We start from the raw sequence: 26,466 nt of genomic DNA, 5'->3' as shown, positions 1-26,466 counted from the left end.
TACTATGAATCAAGTATACATCTACATCTAGAAATAATCTTTTCCAGTTGGTCCACCCATATCCAAAAATGCACTTATTCATTGGGTGTAAATAAAAAAAAAAATGATGATAAGACAATTTTCTCATGTCACAGACACCATTAAGCTATGTATTGTTCTGATTGATAAGGATAAGACCACCTTTCAAAAAAAGGTAATATACAAATATTTTGATTTAGCATGGGATGTTATCCAATTGATACCCATCCAAATTGAAATCACCATTTGCTAGATCCAACCCTTCCTATTGTTGTGCATTTACATAATCAAACCCCTAGAATTATTAGTACAATAGTTTGACAAACAAAAGAAAAAAAGGTTTCATCAATGACAAAATACCAAATATTGATATATTTCAGTACTATCCCTATCCATAAATAATGGGACCATGATCATTATCTCATTATGCATCATTATTAGTGATTAATTATGTCTAAACCTTTCACACCCATCATTTTCTATCAGTAAAATCATGAGTATGTATATGAATAATCACAAAAAGTGTCTCCATAATACCTTCAACCAAATTCAATTAAGTAACAAAAAGAAACTATTGTTCTATTTCACAAGATCCCCTGTGAAGCATGTGGGAAACTCATGCAATGTCAAGACGCTATCTTTAATATATGAAATGAAAGTGTGAATAAAATCCTTACATAAAAAAAGTAGCCATCATTCCACCATGCAAATGTGGATCCTTTTAAACAAGATCACATGTGTGTATCATAAAGTAAGAGTGTCAACATATTCATTGAAAGTATGGCATACAAAGTGAATACCAATATCATAAAATAATATTGCTACATAATCTAGATGTGTGGATGGCTAAATCCTAACAGAAGCTCAACATACATAAATTTTCCATTAATACTGCAACTTAGAGAATTAATTTCAAATTTCATAATACAAATAAAAATCTTAAAAATAATTTGCACACCTGTCTGAAGAAGAAGCTCATGTAATCATCCGAAGAATATTGCTCAAAATGCATGCTGCTCAATTTTTTTAAATTCAAAGAAAATTCTGATACATCTTTAGCCTTTACTCACAACCCAGTATCGGTCCCTAATAGCTCAATCTAATTTTTTGTGTGATTAAAAATCCTAGGATACCCAGCATTTGAGGCCAATCTGCTTGGAAGACTCTAACTTTTCCCAAAAAATCCAAAACTTCTAACCTATCTTGAATCATGCATCATAGGAGTAGTCAAATCTTAGCTCCCATGAGGAGGAGCCTAGTTATGATGTGGACCCAAGACAACATTAGCCATTTGACTAAAATCAAGGTTAATAGATACATTTTGCATTTGCCAACCTTTACTCCCACTTTGACCAGAATTCTATCTAAGTTCATTTGATGAACCAAAATTAATTGTAGAACTAGTTCATGATGTACTAACTATGGCATTCATGTCACCAAGCCTCTTAATTCCTAAAATGTTCAATCTACTTTTAGTAGCAATAGATGTCAAAGAAGTAACAATTGTAGCATTGGGAATCAAAACATCGGGCTTGAATTTTGTTTAAGCATATGAAGTAACAATTCTTTCAAGTACGCCCGATGCACTAGAGTTAGAAACATCCAAGCCATATTCCATGGTTGACATATGCTTTGATTTCTTCGAACCCAAAACAATGTTATTGCCAATGCTGCTATTGCTATTGCCTAGAGATGGTATAATATTTGACATCCCTTTATTTTCATTTGGAACAGCTTGGGATCCAATAATATTGGGGAATGACATATCCATATTTTGTCCACTCACAAGCTGAGCACCTTGAAGTTGTTCCCTAGGTTGCTTTTGTGCTAGTGGTGTTTGTAACTGTAGTAGTTGTTGTATCAACTACATCACCACAACATTATTTTGATAATTCAATGCTAAATTATTTATCCCATTCACTTGGTCTATAGTACCAAATCCCATAGTTGTACTGAGTTACTATTGTATCATGGAAAATCCTTAGGTTGAATCATTCATGGTTTATTGTATAGTTCCAAAGGAAGGAATATGCTATTGTAGATGAGCGTATTACTTTAATTCTAAACCTCTAGGTAATCCCTGAAGTGGGTTTCCTTAACCATTAATCAACAATTGACCAAATCTTACTCTATTTATAGAATTAGAATTTTCATCACATGAATAAAGATGCCTATGGAATTGTGTAAGGATTTTTCTATAGACTTCTTATAATTTTTGTAAAGACTCATCACTAATTCAAATTTCTAACGGTTCAATGTTCAACATCACAATATACCAAACATAGTTACCATGATTTAGGAAATTACTAGCATGTGAGGTAATATTTTGTAACATCAGGAGATATCTACCAAAGTGGCTATGAACAAATGGTTCTTTAGAACCACATAAAATTTCTTGGTGCTAAAGATTTCTTTGGGTTGTTTCTTGGGTAGTTATCTTCAATTAAGCATCAATACCTTTAGTACACAACTAGCCATATGTAGTTTTTATTTAATATCCCTCATATGCCTCTACAAAATTATCTATTTGAATATCTATTATTTCTACATATCTACATGCATTTCAATTTGAGACACCAAACATTCATTTTTGATTCCTAGGTTAGGTATTCTTATTGACGAGTGCCGATAGATGTCCACAATCCTTGAGATTATTGCAAGCTATTCTAGATTTAATTTTTTAGGTATTTTTGCATCAAGATTTTAGATCATACATCATGATCCATCATCAAGATGAATGATATTTTATCCTTTAGCTCTCTACCATTAAAACTGATTGTGAATCACATAAAGTGATAAAAAACTTTAATGCAAAAATACCTACGTAATTGAATCTAGAAATAGTTTGCAACATTCTTAAGTAATCTTGGATTATGATCTTTTTGGTGATTTAAAGGTATTTATTCTTTCTCAAGTGTGTTAACAAAACACAATTTATTCATTCCATCGTACCATATAGCATAAAGAAATTGATTCTACTAGTTGAGAACTTAATTAGCATGCACCATGTAATCATCAAAAGTATGTTGCTCATCTTGTACTAAATGTAGAATCTTTGCATAATATGTATTAATTTCATAATATCATATATATAGAGCTCAAACTTCTTAGTGTACTATGTTTTTAATAAAGGAACTTATTTAGTTGAATATGAGACCCAATGTATTGATTTATCTATCATGATTCTATTTAATTTTGATCCTTGTATTATGAGTAGGCATTTGTTGAAAGGAAATATTATGGTTTACATGGTGATCACGTTAGAAAGGCATGTAGTGGATACCTTTTTTGAGGGGGTTACATGTTATTAAGAGAGTTACCTTCAAGTTCTCTTAGACTCAAATTTTATCACTTTGAATTTGCCTTAACATGAATAAGATTATACTTGAAAAATAGTTCTCAACCTTATTTGTGTTTAATTAAATGATAAAAAAATTCACTCCTATTGAAGTGGGAATGCTTCTTTGGTTTATTTGCTAATACTATTCAAGAAACTAAAAAATGTAACTAAAATTTATGCAATTCCATCATAATTATTTTAATGAGAGTTATTTTAGGCACAAGAACAAAAATGACATAGTTGATTCTACCAAACGAGAAATTGAGGTGGATAATATGTACTGATTAGTTCCCCACAACTATCAATTTATTGATAATAAAATGTCATCCAACTTGTTACTCCATGCTTGGGATGAACTCAAAAGATAAGAAAGACAATGTAGAATGTTACACATTATATGATCATTCTTTAAAGGGTGCTAGCTCAATGGAAGAGCACCTACTTTACAAGCAGATGGATGGTGGTTTGATTCCATCGTGCCCTATTATGACGAAATACACTATTAAAAATACTACTAAATATTTGATCAAATATACTACTAGATATGCTACTAAATATACCACTAAACATGTGACTAAATGTACTAAATATGTGACCAAATATAAGATTAAATATGCTACTAGATATATTGCTAAATATGTGACTAAATCAACTATCAATATATATAACTAAATATGTGATTAAATATACTACTAAATCAACTACTAAATTAGTTACTAGATATACTACTAAATATACCACTATATATACTACTAAATATACCACTAAATCAGTGATCAAATAAATGACTAAAATTTCTTGTAAATTCAGTAGTGTTATAAATGACTAGATATTAACTACTATTAGTCATGTGACTAAGTTTAGTACATATATACAAGTTTTAGTGGTTTTTTAGTCACATATTGTTGATTTTATACTAGTGAACTCCAAGGCGATAACTCCAAACTCTATGTGCAATTAGGACAAGGTTGTCCAATATGTCCCAACACATCCCCAACCATGCGAACCATAACTCCACAAATTCAAGCTCGAAGCCCTTGCATACATGATTGCTAACTTCCATAGGATCCTCCTACATCAAACACCTAAGGTGAGAAGAAAATATGCTCTTAATAGATGGAAGAACATCTTTCAGGATTCAAAACATAAACCCCAAATTAGTTCTTCACATACATGTCCTCCAAGTCTTCAACTTGCACACTCTTGCCTTTTTTCTTCTTCTGCAACTTCTTTTCGGCAACTATCATCTTCACATCTATCTTTGGTGCATGATAAGTTTTCTTTTCACACTGATCTCTAGCCTTTTCAAAATATCGCAACTTAACTTAGCTACCAAAACTCAAGTTCTTATTGAGCTCTTCATTCTACAAAGGAATTAGAGAATGCTTCCTGCATCCTTCTCAACAGCAAAAAAAATCTTGACATAATCATGCATAACTCTACAATCATACTACCAAGGTCTACTAAGTAATATGTGACAACAACTCATGTCCACAATATCATACAACACTTGATCCTTATATAGCCCAATCTGGAAATCAACAAGACATTTCTCCCTCACTTCCAAAGCATGTTCATCTTGTAACTAGGCATACCTATAAGGACAAGGATGTCTTACACTCTTCAAAATTTCTTCGGCAACTAGGTTATTAGTACTACCACCATCCACAATCACACTTAATATTTTACCTTTAGACTTTCAACGAGTCTTGAAAAAATTCCTCCTTTGACAAGGTTCCAATGTCCTCTTTCCATGAAACACTCTACGAATCAACAAACTATCTCCATTCATTTTAGGTTAATTTACTAAGTTTTCAATATCTTGCACCACGCCAGTTCTTCTATCACCAGTCTTAGGACATTCAAAAGATTTGTGACCTTATTCACCACATCTATAGAAAGTACCCTTAAATGCACCTTTGTCTATCCTCTTCTTCTATTCAAAAAATTTTGGTTCATCTTTGGTAATCTATTTATTCTTCATTAAGTTATCCTACTTCTCCTTCCCTCGAGGATTACCTTGATGTCTCCTCTTCAACTTCTCTTATGCTCTCAAATCATATTGATAATCATCCTCAACATAAGAAATATTTAACATACCAATCTTATCCTGAGTATTAAATCTCAAGCTATTAATATATCTAGCCACCTTTTCCTTAGGTAGTTCTCTATGTTCAGACTGAATAGTCAACTTGAAGAATTCCTAGTATAATCTTTCACAAACAAATCCTTTTGTTTTAGATTCTACAATCTCTTAAACAACTCAAGTTCATAATTAGCATAAATAAACTTAGCCTTCAATTTAGTCACCATCAATCTCCATCTAGTGATCTTCATTTCACCTTCTTCTTCTCTATCTCACTGTAATTCTTTCCTTCATAAAGAAGCATTTCCTTTCCACTTAGTTTGTGCCAACCTCACTCTGAGCAGATCTTCAATATCATCTAGCTCAAAGTAGTCTTCTAGTTTTCCAATCCAATCAATCAGGTCTTGAGGATTCAAAGTACCTGAGAAATTATAAATCTCCATCTTATGCTTCAACTTCAACTGAGATTCAAATCTATCAAACTAATCAACCTTATTTTCCATAGGTCTCTTAACTCAATCAACTCTAGCTTCACCACTTGATCCAACAACTTCAAAGTCTTCAAAAACTTCCTCATAACTATCTTTGCTACCTAGATGTTAAGGCACACCATCTATAGCACTTATGATCTCAATGATCATATAACTCTTCATCAATGTCATCTCGGATTTGAATTCTACTTTAATCTTCTCTGAGATCCTTTGGTGCAGGGGCCCTAGGTCCTGAATAAGGTGGTCAAACACCAAGGAGGAAAATATTGAAGGTAAATAAGTGTCCAAGATGACATAAGTTAGTTGAGGCATTCTTATTATGCATTTAGGTAATTTGATTTCATGTTATGCTAGGTTACAACGAAAGTCAAAGAGTGGTCAACAATTGGTCAAAAATGGGGAGTTGACTAAAAATCATCATTTTTAAAAGTTTCATAAAGATTTTTCATGTGTTTAGTATATTTGGGTAGCCTTTGTGATGTTTTTGTGTTAAGATTTTGGAAAAAATGTAAAATTGTAAAAATTGTAATAAAAGTTGTCATGCAACTTTTTTGCAACTTTTCTTGCAAAATTCTGGAAGCTCAATAATCAGAGCTTTTTTTGGATTAAAAATGGGTAGGTGAAGTTGTAAGGTCATAGAAAAGGATATTTATATTGTTTATCTTCCACTTGGAAGAGGTTAATGTGAGATGTACAGATTTGGAATGATAATATACAATTTTTGGGAGTAAATTATGCACAGTCAACAAATAACTTTTTTTATTCAATTGCAGGGTGATAGTAAGTGACTAAGCCATTCTTAGAAATTTTTTATCTTGTTCTTAAATGAAGGGAATGCTTTTTTTTTTTCAAATTTGAATAAGCAATAGTTAGTTTTGGTTTATTCTTTACTTGTTGTTTACCCAAGTCTAGGTTAGGGTTTTGTATGTACATATTGCTTTTCTCTTAATACCCATAGTGAAACTTTTTGGTACTCAATGAGAAGGAAGGTTTGGATATGTAGATGACATATAGGGTGAAGCTATTGATGCCCTTTATTAGACTGAGATACAATAGCCACATGCAAGAGTTGTGGAGTTTGGAGCTTTGGTGGAAAATAAGAAAGTATGATGCCAATGTTGTTGGGAGAGAAAAAATTATCATGGGTTTTGAGGTTGTGAACCTACAATACTAAACAAAAATTTCAAGCCATAAAGCCAAGAAACTAGGGCTCGAGAGGAAAGGGCCTTATATTTGAGATCTCAAACCCATATTTGGGATTTAGATATGTTTTTTCATGTGCTAAGAGATTCTACAATTTTTTTGGGTGATTGTTTAGAAGTTTATGGAGTTTAGTATTATTTTGGGTAAAACAGGGCTATAAGGATTGAGCCCCTTTTAGGCCTCCTAGTGTAACTTGTAGTTTTGGGGTAGTGGGAAGCCCTAGACCTATAAATTGGTGAAGAATATTTGTAGAATAGTGGATAATGATTGTTAAGGTATATATAAGCTTAAGATCCTAGAGGATGCAGGTGAATTGAGGTGTGTGTGTGTGGTTTTTGCTTTGGGGAAGGTTCTAGACTACTTGGAAGATAGGTTAAATTGATAGGTGAAGTTAATAAGTGTATAAAAGACCATTTCACATCTACCCTAGTCTTGAGTAGGTATTAGGAAGGGATTGTGGGCTATCCTTTGGAGTATAGTTCAGCTTGGAGCTTGTAGTTTGGATGTTTGTACCTAATTAATGTTCTACATTAGGGATTAAAAAAATGGTGATAAATGTGGAATTGGCCAAGGAACTACAAGAGTAGAAAGATGAGAATCATAAGTTGAAGGATATATTATTGTAGTTGGAAAGTGAGATAGTAGTAGTGGAAAGAGTTATTGAGAACATTGAGTAAGACCTCAATAAAGGTGAAGAAGAGACAAAAAAAGAAGAAGAACAATATGTTGATGATGAGTATAACCACATGCCTGTAGAATACGTAACATTTGTAAAGGTTCTAGAGACTTCAAAGAATAAATCAATTAATACTCCTATTTTTGGAGGGAAGATGGACCTAGATTCTATTATGGGTTGGATGGAGGCTCTTGAGAGTCACTTTGCATGTCATGGAATTTCAGAAGGGAAGAAGGTGAGGCTAGCTCAATCAAGGATGAAAGGGGCAACACTTACCTAGAGGAATTTTATTTAGGAAGAAAGAGTTAAGGAAGGCAAGAACAAAATTACCTCTTGGAAGGTAATGTCTAACATGATCAGAGATACCTATATTCCAAAGGGCTGTGAAGTCCAATTGCACATGAGGAGGCAAAATATAAGGCAAAGGGAGTTAACTATAAGTGTATACATAGAGGAGCTTCATAGGCTTTGCATCAGGTCAAGAATGGTGGAGCCAAATAGTGTGGAGGTGGCTAGATATCTGACTGGTCTGAGATATAACATATAGGAGGAAGTTTCCATCCTATGCCCAAACATAATAGAAAAGTGTTTTTAGTTAGCAGTTAAGGTGGAAGAGAAGATAAAGAGGAGACAAGAAAGTTCTAGTAGGGGCAGAGGAGGAAGAACTAATCAACAAAGGGGAAGATGAAATTTCCAAAGGGGATCAAAAGACAATCAACAAAGTGGTAAAATTAGTAGTTGAGGTGAAAGTTCACAAAGAGGAAACCAAGGATTTAGAGGGAAAAGGAGGTCATTTAATAGAGGTAGAGGTTATGAAGGTGGAAAAGGTAGGGCTCATGGATCCATCAAGTGTTACTCACATAGACAACTAGGGCACAAAATGACTTAATATCCACTCAAGAACACAAATTCCTCTAATCAGAAAAAATATAGGAGAAATTAGTTTGTAAGAGCTAATGAAACTTGTTGTAGGAGTAGTTCCACACTAGTTCAGAGTGCAACACCAGTATTTGATGGAGAAAGTATGATGTTGAGGAGGACTATGCTAAAATTACCTTTGAAGACAGAGCCACAATAAAGACAATCTTTGTTTAGAACTCAAGGTAAGGTATATGGCAAGTTATGCAAGATAATTGTTGACTCTGTATCAAAATAAAATGTTGTATCCTTAGAGATGGATAAGAAGTGCAAACTCAATAGGTTACCTCATGTGGCTCCCCACAAAATCTCATGGTTAAACAAAAACCATAGTTTCACAATTGAAGAACAAGCATGGGTAGAGTTTGAACTTGGAGAGTATAAGGATAGAGTCCTATGTGAGATCATTCCTATGGATACCTGTAATGTGATCCTAGGAAGACCATGGCAGTTTGATGTAAGGGCACAACATAATGGTGAAAATAACACATATTTGATAGAGAAGAATGAAAGACAATTCAAGATGGAACCTTTGCCTGATCATATGGTGAAAGACCAAGATGATAGTGCAGTCAAGCTAATCAGAGGTAAAGAGTTCTTACAATTAACTAGAGAAGATAATTTTCAAGGGTATGCTTTGTTTGCTAAGCCAATGGAGGAATTCAGAAGTAAATAACCAATACCTATAGAGGTGGTTGAATTACTAAAACAACACCCTTCCATATTTTCAGAGGAGAAGCCATAATCTTTACCACTAGTTAGAAGCATAAGTCATAAGATTGACTTAGTGCCTGGTGAAACCTTGCCCAACAAGCCTGCCTACAAGCTCACACCACAGTAGAATGTAGAGGTAAGTAGACAAGTTGTAGATTTGCTAAATAAAGGGTTAGTGAGGAAAATTTTAAGTCCATGAGCATGTGCATTAGTTATAATACCCAAGAAAGATGGAAAATGAAGGCTTTGTGTTGATTCAAGGGAAATTAACAAAATCACAATCACATATAGGTTTCCCATTCCTAGGATTGAAGATCTAATGGATTTTATAGGATAATCATGTGTTTATTCTAAATTGGATTTGAAATTAGGATATCACCAAATTAGGATCAAACAAGGAGATGAGTGGAAAACAAACTTTAAGACTAATGAGGGACTATATGAGTGGCTAGTGATGTCATTTGGCTTGAGCAATGCACCTAGCACATTCATGAGATTAATGAATGAAGTGTTGGTATAATTCATTGGAAAATTTGTAATAGTATATTTAAATGATATTCTAATTTTTAGTAGGAATATAGAATAGCACTTGGAGCATCTTGAAATGGTGATGAAAAAGTTGCATGAGGAGAAGCTACTTATCAATTTGGAAAAATGTGAGTTCTTTAAATTTGAGTTAGTTTATCTTGGTTTTTTTATTTCCAAAGGATGCCTTAAAATGGATCCTAGCAAGGTAGAAGTTATTTTGAATTGGCCAAGTCCTAAGTTAGTAGGGGATGTGAGAAGTTTTCATGGCCTAGATACCTTATATAGGAAATTCATTAGAGGTTCCAGTGGGATAGTAGCTCCTATACTTGATACCATAAAAAGAGGAGTCAAATGTTAGTTTAGGTTGACTAAAATAACAGAGAAGAGTTTTTAGTTTTTGAAGAAGAAAGTGGTAGAATTACCTACCTTAATGCTACCTAGTTTTGACAAAGTGTTTACTGTGGAGTGTGATGCTAGCAAGTATGCCATAGGAGCAATTCTTAACCAAGAGAATCATCCCATTGCATTTTTTTCACAAATAATGAATGAGGCAAAGCAAAAATATTCTACCTATGACCTTTAACTATACTCTATGGTTTAGACATTAAAGAAATGGAAGCACTACCCCATTCCCAAGGAATTCATAGTGTATACTAATAACCATGCCCTCAGTTTCCTAAATAGGCAAGATAAACTCAACTATAGACATGTTAAGTGGGTGGAGTAGATTAAGGCATTTACATTTTCAATCAAGCATAAAAAGGGAACAACTGACAAAGTAGAAGATGCTTTGAGTAGGAGGGTACTAGAAGTCCAAGAAGTCAAACTACAAAGTGTGGGATTGCAATAGATCAAAGATATGTATAAAGAAGACTCAAATTTTAGAGAAGCCTACAAGATTTGTTTGGAACATGCTAACACATTTCATGGTGAATTTGTTGATTATGTTTCCTAGGATGGTTTATTGTTTAAGGGTAGTAGGTTATGTATACCTAAGTCATCTGTGAGGGAAAATATCATCAAGGAAAAACACAATGGGGCTGTTGGAGGACATTTTGGAGTAGATAAAACATTAGAACAAGTTGCAAGGTTCTACTATTGGCTTGGATTATAGATTGAAGTTAGGAGATATGTGGAAAGTTGTCTAATTTTCCAAAGAGCCAAAGACACATTTTCTAATGTAGGCTTATATCAGCCTTTGCCAATACCTACAAAACTTTGGGAAATCATAAGCACATGCCTTAGGTTACCTAAAATGGCTAGAGGAGTTGACATAGTTTTTGTAGTAGTTGATAGGTTCACAAAAATGGTTCATTTTATACCTTGCAAGAGCAACCATGATGCATATTAGATTACAAACCTTTTCTTCAAAGAAGTAGTTAGAATTCATGGTCTTCCCATGACAATAGTGACTGATAGACACCAAATTCATTGGGCATTTTTGGAGAAAATTGTGGAAGAAACTTGGAACACATTTGGCTTATTCATCAACTTATCACCCTCAAACTGATGGCCAAACTGAGGTGGTGATTAGATTGTTGGGAATTCTACTTAGATGTCTCACAAAATAACATGGTTTGGTTTGGGATTAGGTAATTAGTCAAGCTAAATATGCATATAATATTTTGGTTAATAGATCAAATGGAAGAACACCTTTTGAAGCAATATATGGTTTCCATCCAAGAGGACTCTTGGAACTAAGAGATTTGCAAGACATGAAGTCTAGAAGTGCCACAGGGGAGACACTTGTTGAATTGATAAAGACAATACATGATCAAGTCAAGGATCATTTGGAGAAATCAGTAACTAAATACAAGGACAAGGTAGATCAAAAGAAAAAGAAGATTCATTTTAAGGTTGGTGACCTAATGATGACTTTCCCAAACAAGGATAGGTTACCTAAAGGACCAGACATCAAACTACAGATAAAAAAGATAGGTCTTTGCAATATTTTACATAAATATGGGAACAATGCTTATGAATTAGAACTACCACAAGGGATTGGCATATCACCCATTTTAAATTATGCTGCAGACCTAAAATTATACAAAGGGGACAACAAAACATGGATTCTTATGACAATAGCAAGGTAGATACTGAGGTAGAATGGATAAAGGATCTCTCACCAAAAAAACCATTAAAGTTGGAATGTATTTTAGAAACCAAGACTATTAAGAAGACTAGGAAAAAGACATACAAGGAGTATTTGGTGAACTGGAAGGGCCTACCTAAGGTGTAAGAAACATGGATGACTAAGGGAGACATTATCAAGCATGGCACAACTCTTCAACATTTGGCAACTTAAGGGACTTGAGTTTCTCAAATGACGGGAGTATGGTGCAGGGGCCCTAGATCCTGAATGAGGTGGTAAACACCAAGGAGGAGAATATTGAAGGTAAATAAGTGTCCAAGATGATACAAGTTAGTTTAGGCATTCTTATAATGCATTTAGGCAATTTGATTTTATGTTATGCTAGGTTACAAGCAAAGTCAAAGGGTGGTCAATAATTAGTCAAACATGGGGAGTTGACCAAAAATCATCATTTTTTAAGTTTCTTAAACCTTTTTCATGTTTTGATATATTTGAGTAGCCTTTGTGAAGTTTTCGTGTTAATATTTTGGAAAAAATATAAAATTGCAAAAATTGCAATAAAAGTTGTCATGCAACTTTTTTGCAATTTTTCTTGCAAAATTTTGGAAGCTCATCAGTCAAAGCTTTGTTTGGATTAAAAATGGTTAGGTTAAGTTGTAAGCTCATAGAAAAGGATATTTATATTGTTTATCTTCCACTTGGAAGAGGTTAATGTGAGATGCACAAATTTGGAATGATAATATACAGTTTTTGGGAGTAAATTTATGCACAATCAACAAGTAACTTTCCTTATTCAATTGTAGGGTGATATTAAGTGACTAAGCCATTCTTAGAAAGTTTTTATCTTATTCTTAAATGAAGGAAATGATTTTTTTTTTTCAAATTTGAATAAGCAATAGTTAGTTTTGGTTTATTCTTTACCTGTTGTTTACCCTAGTCTAGGTTAGGGGTTTGTATGTACATATTGCTTTTCTCTTAATACCCATGATGAAACATCCTAGTACTTAGTGAGAAGGAAGGTTTGGATTTTTAGATGACATATGTGGTGAATTTATTTATGTCTTTTATCAGATAGAGATACAAATATCCACATGCAGGGACTGTGTTATTTGTTTCTAAAATGTTGATTGACGAAGAACATAGTACAGAGGTTGTTTTATGAGCTATGGATGTTACAGATTTGGTGGAAAACAAGAAATTATGATTCCAATGGTGTTGGGAGAGAAAAATATATCATGGGTTCTGAGGTTGTGAACCTACAAGACCAAACAATAATTTCAAGCCATAAAGCCTAGAAATTAGGGCTTGAGAGGAAAGAGCCTTAGAGTTGAGATCCAAAACCCATATTTGGGATTTAGATATGGTTTTTTGTGTGATAAGAGATTGTGTAAATTTTTTGGATGATTTTTAGGAATTTTTTGGAGTTTATTATTATTTTGGTTAAAACATGGCTACAAGGATTGAGCTCCTTTTAGGCCTCCTAGTGTAACTTGTAGTTTTGGGGCACTGGGAAGCCCTAGACCTATCGTTTGGTCAAGAATATTTGTATAATAGTGAAGAATGATGTGTTAAGGTATATTGAAGCTTAAGATCCTAGAGAATTTAGGTGAAGCGAGGTGTGTGTGTGTGGTTTTTGCTTTGGGGAAGGTTCTAGATTACTTGGAAGATAGGGCAAATTGAGGAAGTGAAGTTGGTAAGTGTATAAAAGACCATTTCACATCTACCCTAGTCTTGATTAGGTCTTAGGAAGGGATTTTGGGATATCTTTTGGAGTCTATACCTCTTACTTGCATCATCCTTGCTTCCACAAAATCACAAAGATCTTCAATCACCCTAGGGTCCAACTGTCTCTGAGGCATCTTCCAAGATGTTTGCAAACCTTCTGCAAAAAAAAAACCAAATCCAACCTTCGCTCTAACACCACATGACATAGTGCAAGGTAGGAGAATATCAAAAGAAGATGTCCTAGCCCCCAACAAACAACCACATAGAAGAATATAAACAATAACATAGAGATTTAGATCCACATAAAATGCCAATTCTCATAATAATATTTTCTTCCAACATGCCTGGTTGTAAGGCCTTCTAGGTTATGGCCAAATACATCAATAGTTATAATAAACATTCAAAAAGATCTTGCAAGATCCAAACCACTAGCTAGCCCAAATCTGCAACCTGGTAGAGAACTCTAAGAAGAATCACAACTTGTGCTCGCAAGCCACCAAGCAACCTTCTTGTTTCGCAAACCACACTTAGCTACTAGCTCTGCTCAAATTTTGCTCCTCTCAACTACTCCTTCTCTATGTTGAATGAACATGTTTCTACACTCCACAAGACCATCTATTTATAATAAATCAAGCCACAAGTTGGCCTAGCATAATAGACATTAAATAAATACTCACATTAAATACACCCTAAAGCCACAAGTTGGTTTAGATACAAACATTAAATACATAACATAAATTAAATACTTTGAACATGCCCCAAGTTTGCAATACATAACTAACTCATAAGACCACATAATAATACACACACTTAGATATAGGTCCACATACCATCCAATAAACTAAATCTAAGAATGCACATGCCAACTCCCACATATTGAAATTGATGAATGCAATCTCCAAAGTCTACCAGTAAATCAGGAACACGTGACCAACAGACACCAAAAAGGCTCTAACTCTAAGAAGATAACTAAAAACTCTACGTGTACTTAGGAAAAGGTTGCCTAATATGTCCCAAACAGATCTCCAACTACACAAACCATAACTCCACAAATCCAAGCCTAAAGCCCCCAAATACAAGATTGTTGAATTCTCTAGGATGCTCCTACATCAAGATTCAACTTTCTCCTAAAAAATTCTCCTATTTTTCTCTTTCCATATATCCCAAATTTTTATCAATGGGATAATAATCCTAACACTAGCCAACATATTCCTCATCCTCATCTTAGGCTAAGAAACAAAAAAATCCTTTAAAGTGTGCACTCATGACCCCTGTTACCCCAAATTGTTCTACACTTTTCTCCAGCAAGCAGACACAATCTCACAGTTCAACAACATGTGATCCATTGATTCTTCCTCATTGTTACAAATCACACACTTTGAGGGTCCCTAAAAACCTATTCTTTTCCTTCTCTCTTTTATAAGAATTCTTCCTTGCACTTCTAGCCATACAAAGGATCCCACTTTCAGTAAAACATCCTTATGCCAACATAAAACCCATGCCTCAAATGCAGTTTCCTCTCTTTGGACCAATAAGGCATATTCTATCATTGAGTACTCTCCTAATATAGAAGCACACCATCTAACTATATCCTCTTATTCAGTTAAAATAACTTTCCTAGCATAAAATAAAGCTTTTAGAGAAAGTTGTTGTTGATGGGAAAAACCCTCCACTCTCTATTCCTTCCAAATACATTCCTTTTCCAATGTTCCTTGAGATTCTTGCATATAATCTCTAACCTTTGAGCTCCATTTTTTACACAAAACTTGTTAGAATTATTTAGAATAACTAAGAGGGGGGAGGGGGGAGGGTGAATTAGTTACTCAAGGTCAATATGTACCACTTGAACAATAAACACTTCACTATTTGGCTTATCTTGTTGTTGCTCAATCTCTACTATAAAACTATCATAAACATAACTTGCATTGAATAATGAAAACATTATCAAATGTAAATACATGTAAAACATTCATCACAGTTATGACACTAGGATTTTACATGGAAACCCAATTTGGGAAAAACCACTAGCAACATGTCACTCTTTTTCATTCTTTCAAAGTGTGCCTTGTTAGGAGCCAACCTTGTTAAAGGTTACAAAACAAACTGTTAAATTTGACATGGTTAGAGGATTCAATAACCCTATTAGGAGTGGCCTTGTAAGAGGACATTGATCATTCCATTTAGAATGTCACCTAGTTAAAGGATTTACATAGACTATTAAGTCTTCAAATGACTATTAGGTCAACCTCTATTAAAGGGATTTCAATACAAATTGCTTGCAATGATAAGAAAGAAAACAATAGGTTTTGATTTGTGATTACAACTCACTTTTGCAATTTCATATCTATGTTCAATCCTTATGTTGGTTTAGTGATAGGCCTTCCATTAATATCTCTGATCTTGATTTTCTTGGACACCCTTCAAGTAATCAATCTACTCTTCTCAACAACACTTAAGCCTTCTACTCTGATTCACTTATCACTAACAACATAATATTTGCAAGCTTTCTCCTTTAGCTTTGCATTCACTCACACTCTTGTGCAATTCTAATCTATCTCTGTATATATATGCCTTGCACTAGCACTTCTCTAATCTCCTAATTTTTTGATTGATCTCCTCAATAATTTTTTCAACTTTGTACCTCTTTAAATAGGCAATTCTTTCTTTACCATTTTTCATTTCCTTCATAAATCTTAGGGTTTATGATTAGGTTCAACTTGATTCAATGTATCTATCCACCTTCTTGATCATCCTCTAGAAACTTCTCTAGAATCTATCTATTAGGTATTTACCTAATCTTATCCTTGAATTTAATGATCCAACTCATCAATCTTATCTTCAACATGATTTACATCTCCCAAGAAATCAACTGAGTCAGCTAGATCTTACGATTTCCTTGAATTTATTCTCTTACTGTCATTCAACAATCTCTAAATTTTGACACTCGATCATCATTGAAATACTCAATCACTATAAATCTTTCTAGCTTGGCATTAACTAACTTGCTCAATTAAAACTAATTCTTGATCAACACTAGATTTTCTTAGCACTAACTATGGCTCAGTTGACAATAGCATTACTCGACACTCCTTAGTATTTTACTCTTATGCTCATCTTGGCTTATCTTTCTTGACATAAAAAAATACTTTGCTTTATCAAAATCTATCTATAAAATGTCCATTGTAACTCCTTTTTCATAACTTCAACCTTTTTATGATCAACTTCTCAAATCCTCTTTATTAATAAAATAGATATGACATCTAGATTAGGTAGCACTATGTCTCATTAATAGATTCAACATCAATGACATAACAACAATTATTCCAATTGTAAGTTTCCAATGAAGCCATATTTATCTCTCCATCATGATATTCCTCATTCAAAACCTTATATCCTTTCCAAAAATCATCCCAAAAGTTTCTTCCATCTCCAATCCTCCAAGAAACATAATCTAAAATAACTTTCCCAGAAGAGACAATAAAATTCCATATTGTTGATCCAGTTATTGGGTTCTTAATTGTTAAAATTCTCTCCTCATTGTTTGAATCCAAATATTTTTCCCTCAAAATATTTATCCATAACTGCTCTGAGTTATTATAAACTTTTCACACTAAATTTGTGCCTAAAGCAATAGTCATAATATTCCAATCCCTTAAACTTGCTCCCCCCAACTTTAGGAAGACAAATTTTGTCCTAGGTTAGTAAAGGGATTTTGTTATTCTCCCCAGACCGACTCTAGAAAAACTTCCTCATTTGTTGTTCCATGATTTTTATTACCTTCTTTAGGATATTTAAACACATCATTTAAAAAATAAGGACAACAAACACAATAGACTTTAACATTAAAATTTGTCCTACAAAAGTTAACCACCTTCCTTTCCACCCTTCCATATTATTCATACACTTTTCTACTAATCCTTTCCATACATCCACCTTATTTTTCCCTTGAAATAGAGGAATCCCTAGAAACCTACTTGGCAAAGTCCCCTTATTAATATTTATGATCTTCCAAATTGCTTTTTGTTTACTAGAGGGAGTATTGAATAAGAAAATTTCAGATTTACTCCAATTTATCTTCTATCTCAACACCTCTCCATAAACATCCAAAATATTTTTCCTAACTCACACCTCCCTTTCTAAGGCTTCCACAACCAAAAAGGTATCATCAACAAACTATTGATGTGATACCACATCAACCTGATCAACAAGTTTTGCCCCTTTCCATTGCCCTCCCTTCTTCTCTCTATAATTAGAGCTTTTAACGCCTCTACCAAGATAATAAAGAGAAGGGAGAAAGTGGGTCCCCTTTTCTTAAACCTTTACCCAACTCAAAAAAATCTTGGGGGCTCCCATTCACTAAGACTTAGAAATGGGTTAGATGCATCCCTGCACCCATTTTATCTATTTTGACTTGAATCCAAATTTTCCCAAGACTTTAAGCAAAAACTCCCTATCCACTTCATCATAAGTCATCTTGATATCCAATTTAACTATCATTTTATTCATCTTTTTCAACCTTAAATAGTGTACCATTTCATGAGCAATAATGACACGTTCATAAATATATCTTCTTGGGCAAAAACCACTCTATTCTATAGAGATCACCAAATTTAAACCCTCTTTAATCTAGTTACAATCACTTTTGAAATAATCTTGTATATTGTATTACATAAAGCTATAGGCCTAAAATCCTCAAAAAATTCACAAGCCTCCTTTTTTGGCACTAATGCAATATAGGTGTTATTTAAATCCTTCAAAACAAACCCACCTTTCCTTGACTCTTCCACTACCTCCCATATCTCATTTTCAAGATAATCCCAAAAGGATCTGAAAAACCTAGTCGAAAAACCATCTAGCCCTAGAATTTTATCCCTACCCACTCCTTTAATTGCATGAAGCACTTCCTCTTTTTACACATCTGTATAAAACATTTTATTTTGTTCATCTATGACAAATTTTGGGATGCAAGCTAAAACTAGAGGCGGGTCTACTACTTCACTTTGATCTACCAGACCTTTCCATTGAAAGAAGGATAGTGCCTCCTCATTAATCTGCCCCATATCTTTCAATAAGAATCCCTCACTATTTTCAATAGAAAATATTTTATTATGAGCTCATCTCACTTTGACAGAATTGTGAAAAAAAATTGTATTTATATCCCCCTCATTTAACTATGTTTCCCTTTATTTTTGGTGCCAAAAAACCTCTTCTTTGGTCAAAACCTCATCATATCCTTCACTTAACCTCTTCTCTTCTCTAAAGTCATTTTACATCATCCCATGTTGTATCACTTTATCATTTAAAATTTTTAAATATTCTTCTAAGTCCATTTTCTTCTTTAAAATGTTCTAAAAAGACTCTCTATTCCAAATCTTCATCTGCTCTTTTAGGAATCAAAAATTTTTAAAGAACACAAAGGCTATATTTCCTTTAAAACATGGAGCATTTTTCCACCATTTCTTCACCAAATCCTTAAAACCATCAACCCTAAGCCACATTGATTCAAATTTAAAAGGAAATATGTCTAGAGAGAATTCCTGTTGAAGTAGAAGCCCATTTGGGAAGTGATCTAGCCCATAAATAGGTAAGATTTTAGTTTCCCCATCCAATTTACACTAGACCAATCTCCCCCATAAAAAATCTATCCAATTTCTCTATAATATTAACAAAACCTGGTCTCCTATTTGTCCATGTAAACTCTCCTTTTTAAAAAGCAAGAGAAGTCTTCTCTTCCTAATTAACAGATCTCAGTCATTTCCCCCCTCTTTTTTCTTTAAGATGAAGAATAGCATTAAAGTCTTCCGCTAACACAACCATTTCATATTACATAACCTCCATCACTTTTTTTTAAAAGTTTGCCACAACAGTTTCTTTCCCCTAATTGGTGTCGGTCCATAGATATTTATCACATTGAATTCTACCTCTAGTTGCTTTGATCTTATTTTTAACTATTTCCAATTTCCCCCTTGTTGCATAACCAAAACTATCATTAAATCCTCCTTCCACATCACCTCAAGCCCCTTAGGCATTCCTATTGCCTCAACCCATTCACTCTTCCATCTACCAAACCTTTTTTTAACACATACTATACCCTCTATTTGTATCTTTGTTTCCTTAAACAATAAAAAATATGGTCTCACTTGATCAAGTGGAATTTTTTAGTGGCATTACAACCCATAACAGTCCACAAAAGGAACCTCATCTTCTTTAGGAAGAGGCACACCTTCTTCTCAATTTTAGCTTTCTTTGTCCATTCACACTTCCTGCTATTTGAATCAGAGCATTTGTAGTCCTTCTTCCCCACTTTTGGCTTTCCCTCACCTTTATTTTTTTAATTTTTTCCTTTCTAACTGAGATAGTGTTCTCTTTTCCTTTAAAAAAAATATTATTAGACAACCCAAAAAAATCCTCCTCACCCTTTGCCTGTTCATCCTTTTCACTTTCTCCCTCCTCAATGTCCTCCTCAGAGCTACCTTCTTTATTAAAGGATCCTTCTAAGTTCCTAAAGGGGATATATCTGTATCCTTTATTTTTTCATCATTCAACCCATAAGAAATTTCTTCTTGAACCAATTTGGGACTTAGTTCCTCTGAACAGGAAAAAGCATCCATATCTAGTTTCTCCATTATGTCCTTCAAACATATCTCCTTCCCTTGCTCTATTGTTGATGCCTTTTTCCTTCAGAAACATCTCCTCCTAAGGTTCAAAGTACTCATACCCCACATCCCTTCCTCCATCTCCAAGCATTACTTTTTCATGACAATCCCCATTTTCCTCCTACATATTGTTCATCCTTGCATTTAGGATCAATTCACTTTCTTTTTTAGCCAACATAGCTAATATCTCCCCACTTTTTCCCTATTGAGGCAAAGTGAAATATGACAATTGAATAACCCTATTTAACAATAGTTCATCTTCTTTTCCCTTCAAGTGTCTCTCCATCAAACATTCCTTTGAATCATGGCCTTCACTTAGACAAGATTCACAAACCAATAACTCTTCTTCTATACCAAAGCATGTCTCCCAACTCCTTTATTAGAGTACAACTCTATCATCTCTAGAAGTGGGTGAGAATCATTTCATATTATGCAAATTCGGGGAAATATTTGACATGTTATCTTATCAACTATTTCTATAGCTTTAACAAATGTTCCAAGTTTATCATTTGACAACAATCATTCATCTAATATTCTTTGGGAATATTTCTCAATCCTATCCATGAAGGGAAATATTTTATAACCTCCTTTGTTGGGTAAAAATTTGGGACCCATGGCTTCATATAAAAACATATCCCCTCAATAAAATAAGGGCCTCCATTCAATATCTAATCCCTATCATGGGCACTATCCATTATTATAATACAAAACCATTTTCTAAAGTTTTGAAATCTTTTAATTGACCCCATTTTTCATTACACCACCTCTTGAGATTCCCAATAGGTGGCCAAGAACCCCCCCCCATTTTAAGAAACTTACCGACTCCTTCTAGGGATTCAACTCAACCTTTACTTTCTCCACAATGCAGCTTTCCATGTCTAGATCCTCAATCTTTTGCTTCTCTTTATTTTCTACCACCTTAGGTCTCCTCAGTCTTTGAGCTATAGAAATAAAATCCACATTGCCTCCTAAATTTTTTGAAATAAACCTCTACATTGGATAGGGTGAACTCAGATAGTTTATGGTCTACCCATTCCCATTTTGGATCTTGTTCAGTTCCATAGGCCTTGACACATTTCCCCCCTTTCTAATTTCCTTCCATTATTCTTTTGATCCTCCATTCCTCTCAGTAAATGGCCAACATTTTTTCCACTAAGTTGTGTAGGTAAAACTCGCATGCCTTTACAATTGTTCATTTCTTCTTTGTTGTAAACCTTGTCATCCATCACCTCTAAACTTTCCACCATTCTATTGGAAATGTAAGAGGAGTAACTAAGAGGGGAGGGGTGAATAAGTTACCACAAAAAAAAATCCAAGATCCGTTAAGATGTCAATACAAAAAAAAATCAAACTCTTTTGAATACGCTTTTGTAACTCGGTTACCATTGAAACACTTGGTTAACATAGTAACTTAGTTTACACTAACAACCACTATCACTCGGTAAACACTTAGTTAATACTGAATAAATGCATTATTACTTTGTTAATATTTAATATGCATATCGTATGATATTAAGTGTGATTAACCTTAAATGATTTAGTTTCATAATCATAAAGAAAATAACATGAAAACAAGGGACACAAAGATTTAACATAGAAACCCAATTTGGGAAAAACTACCAATTGCAACTAGTTACCATTTTTCACTCTTCTGAAGTGAGCCCTATTAGGAGCCAACCCTATTAAAGGTTATAAAACACACTGTTAGGTGTGACCTTGTTAAAAAATTTACTTCACTCTATTAGGAGTGACCTTGTTAGAGGTCTTTAGAAACTTCAATCTAGAAATGCCACCTTGTTAGAGGATTTGGAAAGTAACTGTTAAGCTAACTCTATTAAGAGATTTGATTCACTACTACAATTATTAGTGAGTAATAATGATATGACTTGATTGTTGATGCAAACTATATTTGCTAATTTTATATCTTTTTTCTGGCTTGAATACTTGATCCTCCTTGATTAGAATTTTCTTTGCAGTTCGCTCAACTCACGTCCTTAATTTATCTTTTCAATCCCATGCTTATTCTTCTCATTCTCATAATTCAGTCCTCAAATTGACTTTATACTTATATGTTTTGCCTTGTCAAGTTAGTTTGAATACAATTTCAAACAAATGAAATTCATCCCATGAGTCGGCTAGAACTAACCAACAAAACAAATACAGGAAAATCCTTCGTTAGCCAACCCAACTTGGTCAACACTAACTTAGAATGATTTTCTTTTAGAATTCCTTTGGTAATCGAGTGAGCTAAGTTAATATTGGTTTGATGCCAATTTTTCTTTGGCTACTAAGTGAACTTGGTAGACCCTATCTTCCTACAAAATCCCTTTGGTAGCCAAGTGAGCTAGGATAACACTCGCTCTGAACTTGGTTAACACTAAGACATTTGTCATACTCTGCAACCTCCTTTGACTCCTAAGTGAGTTTTTTATATATTGATTTCTTGATACATACTCAACATTTTTGTAACATCAAAGACAACATACAATTAAATGATTGTATCCAAAAATCTCCCTCTTTGGCATTGATGGCAACACAACATGTCATGATACATAGAAATTTTAGAGAAAAATAGAAGTAAAGAAAATATTCTTAGTTTCATTCTAATTCTCATCCATGAGAATTCCCTCTATTAATGTGAACTCCCTTTGTCATCAATCTCTGATTATAATGATTGTAATATCAAAATCTCCCTCTTTGATTATCAACTAAAGTTCATTCTCCCTCTTTGACATCTCAAACATTCACAAAAATTTCTTTGATATATGACAACAAACTCTCCATATCAGACATAAAATTTCTCTAAATAAAAATTCTCTAAGGTATGATAACAAACACTCCCTCTTTGACATCTTATCCTAAAGACAACAATCAATATAGTTTTCATGTACCTTGGTGTACAGATTCATATGCAATCTTCTCTAACAATACTCCATCAACTTGTTTGATCTTCAACATGCTTGATTGATGCATCACTAAAATTTGATTAGTGAGCTTTAGATAGGGGAATGACCCCTAGATTACCTCTTAGGTACAAAAATGCATCCGTAGGCAATGGCTTGGTGAATTCACATATTCCAACCTCACCTCTTTGTCCTACACCAATTCTCTCAAGAAATGATATTTTATTGCAATGTGTTTGGTGTTGGTATGCATCATTGGATTCTTGGATATGTTGATTGCACTTGTGTTATCATAGAAGGTAACAACTGGGTCCTTGATCTCCTCCTTCATACCTAACACAGTTACTTGAATCACACAATGTTGGAACAATTGATTGTTGCAACAACATATTTTGCTTCTGTTGTAGACTAAGAGATACATTTATTCTTCTTGCTTGTCCAAGATACCAGCCTCTTTCCAAGAAAAAGTGCTCCACCAGTAGTGTTCTTCCTGTCATCAACACTTCCTACCAGATTTGCATCAGTGAATGCCTTCAAATCAAAGTTTTCTCCTTTCTTATAGCACAAACCATAATCTTCAATACCTTTCATATACCTCTTGATTCTTTTGATTGCCATCATATGATTTTCTTTGGGATTAGCAAAGAATCTAGCCACCATACCAACTATTAATGCTATATCAAGTCTTGTGTCTACTAAGTATTGAAGCTTTCCAATCATTGATATATATGTAGTATAATCTACCTCCTTGGAATCATTATTTTTGGAAAGCTTATGTCTAGTAGAGATAGGTGTTCCTATTGGTCTAAAATCCTCCATTCCAAATTTCTTCAGTATCTCCTTGATGTATTTTGATTGAGTAATACAGATACCATCCTTCATCTATTGAATTTGTAAGCCAAAAAATAATTTGATCTCTCCAAACATTGACATTTAAAATTCCTTACTCATTTCCACATTATTTTTTTTGCACAAATCATCATTTCTAGTAAATAATTTATCATCCACAAAGATTTCTAACACAATCTTCTTATCTGGTCCTTCTTTGATATTTAGGTTGTTGTTATCATTAGTTCTTTGAAAACCAATATTTATGATATAATTATGTAACCTTTCATGCCATGCTTTGGGGGCTTGTTTGAGACCATACAAAGTTTTGTGTAGTTAGCATACCATGTCCCTTTTTCTAGGATCAATGAAACTTTCTGGTTGCTCAATGTAGACTTCCTCTTCTAAGATTCCATTCAAGAATGCTGATTTCACATTCACCTAATATACTTTGAATCCTTTGTGTCTTGTGTATGCAAGGAGTATTCTAACACCTTCTAGTCTAGCAATAGGAGAAAAAGTTTCTCCATAGTCAATACCTTCCTCTTGAGCATAACCCTTACAAACTAATCTTGCCTTGTTTCTTGAAACTTCTTTAGTCTCATTCAACTTATTTTTGAATACCCATTTTGTGCCAATTGCATTCTTGTTCTTGGGTCTAGGAACAAGAGTCCAAGTTTTATTCCTTTCAAAATGATCAATCTCGTCATTCATTGCCTCTATCTAGCTTTCATTTTCTAATGCATCTTTGACAGTTCTAGGTTCAAATTCAATAAGAAAACATGTACCTTTTAATTTTTTCCTCATGATTGTACCATTTGACCAATTTCCAATTATTTTCTTAGGTGCATGATGCCTTCTGACATATCCAAGAAGTCTGGGCTCCTTCTTTTTGAATTAACTAGGTTCACCATGATCTTCTGAATCATGCTTGGGTCCCACTATTTGTGACTTGGGTTCATCATATGAATCAATTTGTACTTGTTGAAACTCAGGTCCTTCTAATTGTGACTTAGGTCCTTTAGACTATGACTTAGGTTGTAATGGCTGCAACTCAAGTTGAACTAGGGATTTGGGGACTCGGTTGGTGAAGACTGTTGACTGCAATTTTCTTGAACTTCAGGTAAAATATCAAGATCATAGTAAACAAAGTTTCTGTAGACTTTAGGTTCCTTCCTACTTTGTTCTTCAAACTCTTCTACAAACTCATCGATCTTTACATGTGCACTTTCTATAACTTTGTGAGTAGATAGATTCAAACATTTGTATGCTTTACACTTATTGGAGTATCCCAAGAATATACCTTCATCACTTTTTACATCAAATTTTCCTTTTCTTGACTCCTTCAAAATATAACATTTACTTCCAAATATTTTGAAATAACACACATTAGGTTTATAGCCATACCATAATTTAAAATGTGTTTGATTTGAGTCCTTCTTCAATTGAACTCAGTTCAAGGTATGAACTATAGTATTGATTGCTTCTTTCTAGTATTTGATAGCAACATTCTTCTCTATCATCAACATCCTTGCACAATTCATGATTGATCTATTCCTTCTCTTAGAAATGCCATTCTTCTAAGGTGTACCAAGTGTAGATACTTGTCTTTTAATTCCTCTCTCATGCATAATTGATTGAATTCATTTAAAGAGATGAATTCACCTCCTCTATCTAATCGTAAACATTTCAATTTCTTTCATGTTTCCTTCTCAACTCTAGCTAGATACCATTTGAAAATTTGAAAATCTTTTGATTTGTGCTTAAATACATAACTGTCATCATCCTAGAGTAATCATCACCAAACAAAATAAAGTACTTATCTCTAGTGTAGCTTTTTATTCCAATAGGTCCACAAAGGTCTGTATGAATTAGCTCTAGTACTTCTTTAGAATGATAGTTTTTTCTTTTAAAACTTGTCTTTCCCATCTTTCCAATTTGACAATTCTTGTACATGCCCATATCAGGTTTCTTCAGGCTTTGAATACCTCTAACCCTTTTGTTCTTGCTTATGTTGACCAGGTTATCAAAATTCACATAACAAAACCTTTTATGCCATAACCATCTTTCTTCTACCTAAGCTATGAAACATGAATTTATAGTTAGATCTAGGTAAAATAGATTACCTCTTGTTTGATTACTCGTCCCAACTAGATTTCCATCTCCATCCAGCAGCTTGGCTTTCCTATTCATGAATTCAACCTTGAATCCAATGTTATTCAATTTTGCCACATTAAGCAGATTATGCTTTAGTCCTTCAACCTAATGAGCATTGTCACATCTGAGAT

General features: G+C 33.8%; 1 pseudogene; it reads right to left on the bottom strand.

The window, feature by feature from the left end:
• Nucleotides 1-214: 214 nt before the first annotated feature.
• The window catches only part of LOC149541862 (uncharacterized), a 57,695-nt pseudogene continuing 31,443 nt past the window's right edge, over nucleotides 215-26,466 (bottom strand).

Source organism: Cupressus sempervirens, chromosome 8 (assembly GCF_028749045.1).
Source record: "Cupressus sempervirens isolate cs-2001-9-10 chromosome 8, ASM2874904v1, whole genome shotgun sequence".
NCBI lineage: Eukaryota > Viridiplantae > Streptophyta > Pinopsida > Cupressales > Cupressaceae > Cupressus > Cupressus sempervirens.
Note: the sequence above shows the minus strand (reverse complement) of the source record. Positions and strands in the feature narration are given on the sequence as shown.